We start from the raw sequence: 14,476 nt of genomic DNA, 5'->3' as shown, positions 1-14,476 counted from the left end.
ATCAAGTTAAACCATTCTTAGAACAAAGGTAAGATTGCAACATTGATTCAATTATAGGGTTCAATGTGATGAAATTGAAAGTTTATGGTAATAATTAACTTACCTTGCCAAATTTTTTTTAAAAAAATTGAAATTTCCTTCTTTATGTTTCTTTTGTTTCATTTTTTAAAGGTTAGATTAATTCTAGAATCTACTTTCTAGGCCTAATTTGACAACACTGGACTCTGGAGCAACTTTTGTGCATTATATGCCATTCGCTTGACTTTATTCTCTGGTATTGTTTTCTTCTGGAGCTGTTAATACCATGTGATCTCGATGATAAGATTAATGAAGTCAACAACAAAATTTATTTTAGCAAATGAACATTATAATTAAGCTAAAAAGTATAGGTGGATAATTAAAATTAGGAAAAATTGCCGAACCACACCTATAGTATGATGATGGTTACAATTGGATTCCAAACTTTCAATTGTAAAATTTAAACCTTTAAATGTTTACGTGTGGAAAAATTGCTCTCCCAAATTAAAAATTAATCCCTCACACTTTCCTGAGTAAAAAAGTTGTACACCTAACTTTTCAATTGTAAAAACTATTCCCTTCATTGTCATCGGAGCTGCAGTGATATCTTGTACAGTTCATCATTTTGTTCACTGATAAATACCGAATTCACCTTTACCGAAATTGATTTAAAGGATCATTGATCTAAACGAAGCATCAAAACATTCCCAAAGAGAATGGAGCAAATCCAATTGAGAATAGAGAGAAGTTTTAGGGGAGGACATTGGAGGGGAAGGCTGGAGCAGATCCAATCAAGAACAGAGCAGAGCATTGTCGTATTGAAATGTCCATTCGAAATTATCTACCTACAATTTTTTCACTTATGAAAGTTTGAGAGTTTAATTTTTATAATTAGAAAACTTAGGTGTGTAATTTGGAAAGATGAAGGCCGGAGCAAATTCAATCCAGAATGGAGCAAGCATCATAGTATTGGCCATTCAAAACTGTTTGTACAATATTTTCACTCATCAAAGTTTGAGTATTTAATTTTTAGAGTTGAAAAATTTAGGTGTATAATTTTCTCACTCATGAAAACTTGAGGGTTTAATTTTTACAATGAAAAGTTGGGGTGCAATTGTAACAATAATCATACCTTGGGGAAGATTTGTGCAATTTTCCCTTTAAAATAATATTTTATTATGGATGGCTAATGAGCTTATGTAAGTTATTCTGGTCAATTTAAGCATAGTAGATAAGAATCTTGTTACCATTTTAAATGGGATGATTTCATCCCTCACTCGTGAAATTGTTGAACTAAAAAAAGGGAAAAAAAAGAGAAAAAAATGGTAAGTTATTCTTTAGGCAATGGCCGGTTTACTTGAGTCCTTTAGGATACGTTTGTTTGGAATCTTAAAACAATACTTGAATGAAAAAGAGTTGTATTTCATATTTTTATTATTTTTGATATGGTTTTAGTAGCAAATTTGAAAATTTTGAATCTCAACTTAAAAAAAATTATTCAAGGTGTTTAGTAATATATGTTAATTAAACAATATTAAATATTTTGCTAACTTGCTCAACAATGATCCTTCCATTACTAGATCAAACACTTTATCCAAAGCCATGACGTGGCAAAATTATGGCCATTGGATCATACACTTTGTCCAAGGCCAAGATAGTAAATTTATGGTTACCAGATTTTACACTTTGTCCAAGGCCAATATATGGCAAAAGTGAGGCCACTAGATCTTACACTTTGCCTCAAACTAATATGTGGCAAATTTATGGTTATAAAAATTTACTTGAAGGCACGTATGTCTGGACAATAAATAGGTGGGCACCTATGGTTGGCAGTCTATAAAAAAATTTCCAATTCTAAGTGAGCTAAAGTGCGAGACTTTATGAGATAAAAATAGAAAGAATTTCCTCTTACGAGAGATCTTGTTCTCTATAAGAGAGAAATTAAAGTTTGTAATACTCCTATTTTTGCAGTGGAATTCTTCTAACATTGCCCGTAGTTTTTACCCTAATTTATTTATGAATTTTCCACTTAAAACATTGTGTCCTATTCCTCCCTTTCTTCTTCTTCATTATTTTTCATTCTCAACCTATTTTAGCTGCGATCTTGCTCTATTCAATTTCAATTCTCAATTCAACACATGGTATAAGAGCCTTATTGTAACAACCTGTATTTTCTAATACGGCCATTCTAACAAAAATGCGGAAGCGTAAAAAATTAAACACTGCAACAAAGGAAAAACTAGAAGAACGGCTCATAATTTAACCAATAAAATATTGGAAAAGACTAAAATTTTCCAACTCATGCTAGAACACTACTTCTCAATCACTATCTAAGTAGCCACTCGAACCTTCATCTGAAAACATTTAGAAAACAAAAAGGAGTACAAAAATACTCAATAAACAATTTCCATATCAAACATTTAAATTCGTTTTCCTTTCAAAAAATTCTTAAACAAAAATACAAACGGATCAAAACTTATAAAAGTCCTCATAAAACATTTAATACAACTCTCAAAACTTTCAAATAAATTAGACCTTCGAAAATAAAATCTTCAAATAAGACAGAATAATTTTCAGTCGACCAAAACTTTCAATCAATCAAAACAAACTTTCACTCTTTCAAAACAAACTTTCAATGATTCAAACCAATGTTCCATTGATTCAAAACAAACTCTCATTCGATCAAACTTCAAATTCTTCAAAACAAACTTTTGTTCAATCAAAACTTTCATATCAGAGTGGAAAGATGCATTATTTGAGTAACCTATAGAACATACGTGGTTACCCGTCGATAACACCAACCAATCAATTAGAAGCTTCAATCAGAGTTGTAGAATTAATATCGACCAGAATAGAGTTGTCGAAATAATATCGACCAGAACAATTTGAATGATTACTTAAGTGTGAGACCACGTGAGTGAATAACACACATGAATCTTCATTCTAAAGAATGCCAAACCACTAAAAGTGTCTTCCAAAAAATAAGCCATAAGAGAAATTCATCAATTCCAAATTAGGCTACTACCCTAAATAAGCAAAATATTCCTCAAAACAAAAATGACATATTCGGATAGCCCTATCAATCAATCAAAATATCTTTCAAATAAATATACTAAACAAATACATACTTTCAATATGAAATCAATTCAAAATATTTAAATAAACTCAAACAAATTTTATCAAATCATACAGAACATAATCTCAAATATTTCACAAATCAATAAAATATTAATTTCGAACAAAACTTTATCAAATCATACAAAACACAATTTCAAATATTTTGGGAATAAACAAAATATCAATTTCCAAGATACAAATCTATAACTGTAACGCCACAGGCTCAAGATTCGGAATCCAGATTCATGTGACGCTCGAGTAGAAAGGAGGGGTACATGAATGAACCGATACCACAGAGAGGGATCCTGAGATCATGGAAGAATGGTAAAAAAAGACTTAAAAGAATTGATCGTCAATACCTTTACTAACAAGGTGCACCCTTCTTTTCGGTAACTCAATCGTAAGAACTCCAAAGTTAAGCGTGCTTGACTTGGAGCAATCTTTGGTTGGGTGACCATAATCGGTACTTATCAATCAAGAAAAAGAAAACAAAAAACATTAGGAAAGAGAACCTATTGTTTTTTTTGAGAAAGTATCAAAATCCTTCCTTCTTATTTTCTTTTTTTTTTTCTCTGGAGAGAAAACTAGATCTAGTCGTCGTATGCTCTAATAAAACCTTTAATCTAAAACCTAGGGTTTAAGAGCTTTTAAAACAAACCCTAATAAAACATTTTTAAAAAAGGCTGACATAAAAATATAAAAGAAATGTTAAGAAACCCTTGAGAGTTGAATCTTAGAACCTTGCTAACGAACAAGACCCATAGAACTCAATCCCAAAAATCCTAAAAACAAGTATGGAATCAACCCGAGGAAAAGCTTAAGAACGGATTACCTTGATGATCAATATCAAGAGTAGAGAAAACTCGTTTCTAAACTCGTGATTCGAATCACTCCACAAGAGGTATGATCAACATCACTTGAATGATCCTAACATGCAAATTCTAAAGACACAAGAAATTGCACAAGAAATGGGAGATAAAGCTCTAAACCAAGCTAATGAAAAAACTCATTTTCATTAAACTTCAAATTGTGTTTACAACAAGACATCTCAAGGCTATATATAGCCATCCTAGCAAGCCATATGAAAGGTCTTAAGAAAATGGAAATACTCATGACTTAAAAGAAATGACATGACATGTAAATGTAAAGACATAACCTACAAGAAATGAAAAGGCTTGCAAATGAAAAGTCATAACTTAAATAAATTAAAAGGCAAGCAAATGAAAAGGTTAAGAACATGGAAAGCCAACCAAAAGAAGTGCAATCCCGTCCATAATGAGGAATGTGAGTGTTTGACTTGGTTTTTGAATTGAATGAGTTGACTTTGACTTGTCTTGATAGATTTGACTTTGACCTTGACCAAGTTGACTTTGACTTACCTTAAAAACACTTAGAAATGTGAATTGTTGAAGTTTGCTAGCTCTTGATCTTGTAATCGGTCGATGAGGCATAACAAAGGGAGCTCCTTGGTTCATATAAGAAAACGACACATAATATATATATATATATATATATATATATATATATATATTCGGTCGTTACACTTCTTTTTTGTATATCAACTTGTCGTATGCTCTGTGGTTGCCAATAAAAGTGAATAATATCTCCACATCAGAAAATAAGTTAGATATTTTGACCTTTTATTGAAAGGCATGGGGGATTTTTTATAGTTTGTGATAGAAGTAATGGTGGCAAAAGTTCGAGATTGAGAACTTCAATAGGACTAATTTCTCTTCGGATGTCAGAGTCTACTTCAACGACAGAGCACATGAACACGTTGAATACTCTATCTTCGCAAATCATATCATTGAGTTATAAAATAGTGTCAAGTGAACGTACAGAACTTCTATATCAAAGTCTTCCTGATTCGTACGATCAACTACCCATTACAACTTCTCTAATATATGTATGTTTCCAAATACAAATCTAAAAATATTAAAAACACAGCGTATATATATTTTTTTAATTAAATCTCTAATTTTCAAATCATTCACCAAACACACTCTTAATTATTTTTTAAGGCAAATAACAAATAATATAAATAAGTTGAGCGGTGGATCCTCCTTGAGTGTGTGAATGAATATTGATGCTAGTATGAGTGACTAGTGTGTAATACACACCGTGTATAGAGATAAGAAGAGAATAATTAAAAGGCCATGGAAACTAGAGGAATGACTATATTAAATAGTGCAACTTGAAAAATGGCCAAAAGTATCCAATATCATAAAAATGGCTAGCGAACAGTTATGGTTCAACGCTAAAATTTAATATGGACAAATATAACCTCCCACTAAAATAGCTAAAATTATCTTACCATTACCCCTAAAATTTTGTGGCAAAATTATCCTTGAAACAACCCCAACTTGTTATTATGAAATAAAATAGTGAATCAAACTTTTAAAGTTCAAAATTTTAAAAATAAAATCAAAATTTAGAAATTTTAAAATTTCAAACATAAAATCTGTTAAATGAATACTTTGAAATAAAAAAAAAGATTAAGATGTAGAAGAATATGGAAAACGACCTTACAAAATGTAAAATCGAGTAGAAAAAATAGGATTGAAAAATCAAATATTGATTTTAAAACTATGGAGAGGTAGCTACATTTGGAGACACAATAATTAATACCGTGGAAACCTTCAAACTCACGAACCGTCTCCTTCTCTAAAAAATGTAATCAATCCTAGGCACTGGAATTTATTTCTTAGGGATGTGCCGTCAACGAAAAATACTAGAAAGCAGTGTTTCCATCCATATATTGATGTGCCAAACTCATAAAGAAAATTTTAAACCACCCATCACCATCAACCTCGTGGGCTGTGTGTATATCCTTGCAGACCAATATGGGTAAATATGTGTATAGGCAGAATAAAGACAGAGTCAGTAGAGACACATACGGTGTCTGAATTAATTTTCTCGATCAGCCCGACTGAAAAAGACGAGATCTAGCATGGGTATATGCTCCCTATTACAGAGTGTTTGTCGAGTTTGCAATCATGTGTCTACATTTCTTGAGTGACATGCACACTTTTGCTTCCTCTGTATATGTATTAATATTCATGGGTTCCATCTCAAAACCAATTGACAATGAGAGGAGTACCCGTTGACTATTATAAATATTGGGTGTGTTGCCCTAAACTCGAAGTTTGTATTTTGTGTAAAAACAAATGTATATTCAATAAAGTTTTATTCAATAAATTTGTTGTTGAATTCATAACATTGCATTGTCCAAAATCCAATAAACTAAACGTCCGAGGTTATTTTAGTGTAACCAGGACAGTATATGTACTAGGTATATATTTGATATATCCTTGATATACGAGGTATATGTTTGATATACCCCTGATATACAAGTGGATAATGTCCCGTGAATAACCTAAATGGTCTATAGTATATGGATAAGGCTGGGTACCTTATCCTGACAACACTATGGATACGGCCCACTCTGTAAAGGTTACAGACGACTCGATCCAGGTCGTTCGTGTGGAGACATGCGAGTGGGGGTATCATATACAATGAGTTTGTATAAGACCGGACCACAAAATAGCCAATCTTTAGATGTAACACCGTTAACTAATAGATTGCTGTTTCTTAGGATGACCAGGCAACTCATTCTCAATCCTGAGTGAGTTATGGACTCCTGCCCGTGAGGGCTCGTCCTTTGATCTGTATGGGTGAGAGTGGCCCAAGCTGCCGACTCAATATTCCTACCATTTTGGGGATGAGACCGAGTAGGGAGCTAGAAACATAACTTCACAAGATGGAATTCACTCCTCCTCGACTTTATGGGAGTAGATGAGTGTTCTCTTAAATGCTGACTCCGGGACTTGAACAAGGGGGCCCCACCCTCTCATTGGCCTGAGAGGGACTTCCGGTTATTGGTCAGACCATAACCGGGTTGTTCATTAGAGGAGCAGTGATATTTAAGGCGTAAGATGTAACTCAGGGGTAAAACGATAATTTGACCCAAATTGAGTAACGAGCACTCGTGAAGGATTGACTTGTCATTAATGGTCGTACATCCATGGACACGAAAATATTCTGCAGTGAGAAGAGTGCAACTGCGGGTCTTTAGTGGAGTGACCCGTAGTTAACGAATGTTGATTAACTCAGTCAATGAGTTTGACTGATTAATCTCGCATCGTTGGAGCTTCTGATCTGTAGGTCCATTAGGTCCCCTTGCTAGCTCATAACGGGTAAAACGAGGATCAAGGTCTTGGAAAAATTTGAACTGTTCAAATTACTTAAGGGATTATAGATATATTGATACATTATAATATATAGTTAATTCTAAATTAAAACTATATATCATGAGAGAAATTATTTGAATGAGATTCAAATAAAATTAATATGAATAAGATTCCTATTAAAACTATAGATTAAAAATAATGTACATAAGATATACATTAAAACTATAGGGTATAGAAGAGAGAGTTGTTTGAATATGATTCAAACTTATAATTATATTTAATTAATATTTGAATTTGATTAATTATTAATTAGATTAATAATTAATTAAATTATTGATTAATTAATTATAATTAGTTAATTAAATTAATTTGTTAATTTAATTAATTGATTTTAATTAATAATAAAAAAAAACAAACACCACCTCTCCCCCCAAAAACGTAGGGGAGTGGTGATGTGGTGATGTAGGCAGTTATCCCACATCACCTCCTTTTTGGTACACAGCACAATAGTTATGCAAGGCTCTCTCAAGAAAAATTCCTGCAAAGAAAAACACAGAGGAATTGGTTTCTCAAGGTTTTTTGCTCTCTAAAAAATTCCCTACTATTGCTTCCACAAGCAAAGATCTCGTACCCAGAGGATAGCATGGAAGACCATTTGGTGGTGTTCGTCGGGAATTCGTTGAAGAAAAGTTCTTCAAAGGTAAAGACTTTCCCTTGTATTTTCTTCTCAAAACTTTTGATTTTGTTTCCCAAAAGTCACAAACGACGGTCCGCTTCCGCTCCGGGATTCACATCCCTTCAATAAAGCCTTGTTAGGTCAATTTTCTTTTTAATATGGGATCCTTAACATACCCCTTCAAGATCGTGGCTCTTTTTAGCTCATCGATTTTGGCCAAATCGCATTTTTTGACCGGATGCTCATTGAGCTTGTTGGACTCTGATACCATATAAATATTCATGGGGTTCCATCTCAAAGCCAATTGGTTTTGAGATGGAACCCCATGAATATTAATATGGTATCAGAGTCTTAAAAGCTCAAACAAGCATCCGGTCCAAAATGAGAGGCATGTTAAGGATCTCACATGGATATGATAAGGGACCTAACAACGGTTTATAATATAAGTGGGCTACTCCTCTCATTGCCAATTGGTTTTGAGATGAAATCTCATGAATATTAATAATATGAAACTATCCACGCGGTCTATATCCACAACTATACATGGTAAAAACGTAGATAATAGTTTTAGGAGATCATCAATCGATACAAAATCAATATTTTAAAAAATAACTTGTAGATCATTTTGTTTTTATTCTTCAAAATCCTAAATTCTTAAAACAAAAATAGAAAGCCTAAAAGATGATCTATAAACTTAATGAATATTTAATTTGGATAAAGTTTGAGGGTTTTTGAAATATAGGAGTAAGTATATTGGTAGACTAAATAATCATACCATGTCTTATGTCGAAGACGTTTGTTGGTGCATCTTACACGAGTTTATGCTCCCAATTACAGAGTCTTTAATGAATTTGCAATTGTGTGTCCGTATGTTTGGGTATATAGAACTGTGTATGGAGTTTGAATCCACAACTATACAACAGCTTTGACTCTAGAGCATATACAACATATGTTATTTGGACTATGTATATATAACTATCTCCATTTCCCTTTCTCTATACGAATATTCTCATTCTTCCATTCTCTGAAGAACAAGTCTACTGATGCGTTCTAGAATGGATATGTGCTTCCTATTACAAAGTCTCTGTCGAGTTTAAAGCTATCACACTCTGCTTCTTCCAATATGAAGAAGATGACTTTCTCTTTTGGCAGCTGTTATACTTATAATTTTCATTGACCTTTCCAATCATCTTCTCTATCTTCTACTTCTTTCTCTCAACTTTTCAACAATTACATTACCTTAAATATCTATCCCTCCAATGTTTGCTTCTAATTTTTGTAAATTAGGGATAAAAATACGCAAATTAAAATGGGGATCAAATGACGCAATTCGCACAGCCAAAGAATCAAGCTAGGATAAAGTTTCATTTCGAATGAATGTGACAACAAACGGTTTATGACATATTTTGTGGCAGAAAGCCATCAAGGAGAGGAAGAAAATTTTCAGTTCTTCTATTGTTGAATTGAATTCTTCTTATAATTTGAATGCTTACCAAATGAATTTCGATCACGGAATCGGAGGCTCAATCTCTACAAGTCATTCTCTATTCGATTTGTTGATCCCTTCATGTCTTGAAGAACTTGAGATTGTTGGGTATCAATATTCGGTTCCATCTCAAAGCCATGGAACCCCATGAATGTTGAAATGGTATTACAGCCTAGAAAGCTCAAACGAGCATCTTCTCAAAAAATGAGGGGGCATTGACAGAGGTTATGCTGAACGCACGCACTAAGCGTGGTAACAATTCTATAGATGCAAGCGCACACCTATCAGAGTAATATAAAATGGATGGAGTATCCAAGTATCGATCCTCAAGGACTTCTAAATAATTTCCAAACTCTAAAGCTTTAATGAATAGTGAACGTTGAAATGAGTGATTCTTGTAAAATGGGAAGTGGTCACAAATAATGGTTTTGGATTTGGGATTTGGTCTTATAATGGTAAAACCTAGCCCGAATTACTTCAAGTTAGCCAACAAAGAATCAAGGATAAGCTAAGGACGATATGCATTTTACTTTAGGAACCAACGACTACGCTTTTCACTTGACTTATGTCTAAGCAAGTTCAAAGTCCTAAGACATTCCCTAATATGTCTATTATGAGAGATATCTTAGTTTTAGGATGGAAATAGTCGCAACCACGGTTTAAGGTCCTATGTCTAGGCTACTTAACCGGAACCTTATGTCTAAGGTGCTCCTCTCCTCGGTTTAACCACTCAACAATGCAAATAAGCAACCTTTTCAGTATTGACTTGTTAAGACTTACAGTGGCCTTCTCTAAATCGTAACTTTTTGGGAAAACATGTTGAGCAATGAGTGGAAAGCAAAAACACTACTTCTTAGCAACCCTTTTTAGAAATAAAAGGCTAACTATCCATAACCGGGCTAGAGACGGAAATTTAGAAAGACATATTGAAGAAAATACAGCAAGTAAAATGGTTGAAATTGAAATGCATGTGTGAAAAACAAAAGTTAACTAACTGAGAGTTTTGCTCGGGATTGAGAGCTTCGCCCTTCTCTTTCAAGCAAGGGGGAGTGTCACGTGCTCTTTCCTCCAAAAACATAATTCTCTTAACTAAAAATAAAGTAAAGGCAAAGTAAAGATAAGCTAAGTGCTGGATTTTTATAAATTTGAATAGGTAGAAAATAACTAAGTAACAACGGAAACAAAACAAAGCTCAATAAAGGAATGTAAAGTGCTCGGGATTTAAAAACTAAACGTAACTAATGAAAGCAACTCAAAAGTACTTAGAAAGCAACAAAGAAACACTAAGAATGATCAAGAGAAGGAAGCAAGGCTTGATGAATTTGGTGGAGAAGCTGCTGGAATTTATAGTTGTGCAGAATTGGTTAGGTACGTCCTAAAACGCTGGTGGATCACCCATTTCCAACTCCTTTGACTGACCAAATCATGCTCAAACTGATAGTGGAACACTTCTTCTACACGTATGCATCGGTTGGAACCACCAAAACGCATTGGAAGACGCGTTTCATTAAGGGCAAAGTTGGAAGAAAACCAGGTTTTCTGCAGCCTACGCGCCTGGCGCCTCCAATGATAGTTTTTCCGTCTTTTTGCTTCTTTTGATTAATTTGCACTCCCAAATGGTCCTAAAATGTCATAAATACAATATAAGGCAACCAAAAACCATCATATATGAATTTTGCATGAATTGGAACTCAAACGACCGAGAAAAAGTCTGAAACAAAGTTAAAACATAGTAAAAACAACATCTAAAACCTTCTTTTTACGCATGTAAACAAGCGTAATCACACCCCCAAACTTAACTTTTTGCTTGTCCTCAAGCAAAACTTAGCAACTTTAATCAGCTTTCTAACACATGGACAAGGTAAAGCAAAAGCAACCGAGATGTTCAATCATAATTTGTCTCAGGGAAAAGATGTCAAAGCCTACCATTCTATTGCCTTTGTAAGCTTAGTAACTATAAACCAAGTTTGAAATGATAAAAACTCTATTTCAAAATCCATTTTCCTTTCAAAAACAAAAAAACATTTTCAAATACCCCTAAGGAATCTGCACACTCCCTTTTTACATTGAGACTTTTACATCTGAAAGACCGGCTACTAGCCCCTGAGGTTTCCACACACTAACATCGGTTTCAACCACAGATACTCGTAGAAAGACTTTGAAACTAATAGCTAGGTCATAAGACGACGACAATGAGAAACACGAAGTCACTTATCACCATCCTTACTGCTATTTTCAAAATCAACACCCAACCTAAAACTAAATGGGTGTCTACAGTAGGACTCGGAAATCATAAATACATTTTCTTTAACTCTCATTGTTTTTACCATTCTTTTCTTTCTAACACAAGTATTTTCCCCACTCTTATTTTCTCTCAACAAGACTCGTTTTACTCTTTTGCAACTTTTGTCTTTTTTTATTTATTTTTAAGCTAAGTACTTTTCAACACTTTCTTTCTTTCCAACTGACTCTTTTTCAAAAGAAAATAGCATGATTTTTCAAATATAAATAACACTTTATCTTTCTAAAATAATGACCGACACAACGACTGTCCCCCCCAAACTTAAGAGAGACAGTGTCCTCACTGGGAAAAGACTTTTGCATCTGATGAAAAAGGCTTAACAGTAAAAAGGACAAGGACTTCCTATATAGGGGCAATGAAAAAGCTTAAAGTCTGTAAAGATCAAAAAGACATAAAAGAAAATGAGTTTATCACATAAACGAAGGAAATAGCTCAAAGCTTAGTCAGGCATAGAACAGAAAACTCAACAATCTCTTAGAATCATCATTGACATGAAATCACATGCACAACACAGATGCTTCAAAGTAGGCATGTGAAAAGCTAAACTAAGGTTAAGTGAAGGCATACTTTAAGTGATCAGAAGATAAACGATACTAATTTATACATGCTTCAACTGAGCTCGAAACATAAGCAATACAAAAAACATGCGTAGTAAGGCTAGAATATGTAAACGACGTCATTAACCAAAAGAATAATACACAAAAAAAAAATAGCAAAGAAGGAACCTCCCCTTCATGAAGTTGGAGGTTGTGGACTAGGATCAGTGTCGGTACTGGAAGATGGATGACCAAGGATAGCAGCTAGCGCTGGAGGCCATGAAGGTAAAACCGCAAAATCCAATGAAGCCCTCAAGTTGTAGATATGTTGCACGACTTCTCGAACCTGATTTCGCAGCTGTTGGTTCTCCTCTCGGAGACGACGGATCTCCGATGTAGGAGACGTCCTAGTACCTGCCCTTCTTTGTAGCGCATGGGCGATAATTCTCCGAAAATTCTTCTCTTCCACAACTGGGGCATCTCTCTTAATTTGATCCGCAGGGAGCTGCACACCTTGTCGCAAGCATAAAGAAGTGACCAAGCGTGGGTGATAAAGCTTACCACGTGTCCGGTGGGCACACTCATGGATACTGGTATTGATCAATTCTCCATAATTCACATCTATGCCCTTTAGCATGGCATAAACCAACAGTGCCCTATCCTGAGTGACATGCTCGTCATGCTCCGTTGGCAGAATTCTATTTTTGACTATATATAACCATCCTGCAGCAGCTAGTGAAACATCCTCGGGTTTTAGTCATACCTGGCCATGAGTAGTCAAATCCCAAGTGGCAGAGGGCTTCCCAACACATTCTAGAGCCTCACCGAGCTGTTCTAGAGTCGGAGTCACTAACATCTTATTTCCCACAGCACCTCTGATATTCTCAACGTTGGGGGTGTAGTTGATCTGAGTGGCATCAACCTTATTTCCTTCCCACGCACTATGGCTATATGGAACCGGGTTAAACATAAACGGTTGGTACATACCCGGATTGATCATTAGAGGAAGTTGTTGAGGATTTGCAGCCCTAAACTCACTGTTTTGAGGTATATTAAGGGTGGGTAGCTGCTGAAAATTTACATAACCATGTGGGCCCATCATAGGAGGTTGTGTACGAGCTTGGGAAGGAGAAGTAGGGAGTGAAGTGTGTTGAGAAAAAAAAAACCATAGAAATAAACAAAGGTTGGAAATGTCTTCTTCTTCTTGGTTGTGGCTGAAAATCGAAAACAAGGGTGGTGAGGGAGTATTTTTTTTTTTGAAAAAACAAAGGGGAGGAAGAGAGTTGTGTGGGTTTTTGTTGAGGTGTAAGGCTTAGGCAATGAGTCTATTTAAAGCTTTCCCCAAACTAAATCCTAAATGGAAAGGGATTGAGTTTTAAGTTCAAACTAGGTTTCTTAAACCTAAAAGGAAAAAATAAGTTTGAATTCCAAATAGGATTAGGGAAACAAAATTTGAAGTATTTTTGAGTTTAAAAAGAGATTTGAAACATAAATCACAAAGGATTAATGTTTGACCCAAAGTAAAACCCATAAAATTTGAAAAATGAAACCCAAACCACGAAGGAAAAAGAGTTTTCAAAATGCTGGAAAAATAGGGCAGGCGCCAGGCGCCTGCGTAATTTTTTTTTCTTCAATGTTTTCAAGAACATTCTCTTAATAAGCAAAACTTTTTATGATTAAACAAAAAGAATGTAAGATACAAAAACTTCCTTCCTTTACTTTTGTTCTGTCAAAACGGATAAGAAGGAAAAACATTTTTTGCAAAAATTTATTGTCCTGAAAGTTGAATAGAGGTTTTTCCTCTATCCACTGGTTCTCCAAAATATGGCTTAACTCTCTGCCCATTTACTTTAAAAATACTCCCCTTAGAGTCAACTAGATCCACTGCCCCATATGGGTAGACTTTAAAAATTTTAAAGGGACCAGACCATGTAGACTGAAGTTTCCGAGGAAAAAGTTTCAACCTAGAATTGAATAACAGAACCAGATCACCTTCTTGAAGTTTGTTCGGCCAAAGACGCCTATCATGCCACTGTTTAGTTGTTTCCTTAAACAGCTTAGCATTCTCAAAAGAAAATTGCTTGTGTTCTTCTAATTCCGATAATTGTAACGTCCTCGCTTCACCTGCAGCCGACAAATCAAAATTTAATT

The sequence above is a fragment of the Momordica charantia genome (assembly GCF_013281855.1).
Source record: "Momordica charantia cultivar OHB3-1 chromosome 4 unlocalized genomic scaffold, Mcharantia_2.0 BLBB01000004.1, whole genome shotgun sequence".
Lineage (NCBI taxonomy): Eukaryota > Viridiplantae > Streptophyta > Magnoliopsida > Cucurbitales > Cucurbitaceae > Momordica > Momordica charantia.
This window is presented reverse-complemented; position numbering follows the sequence as displayed.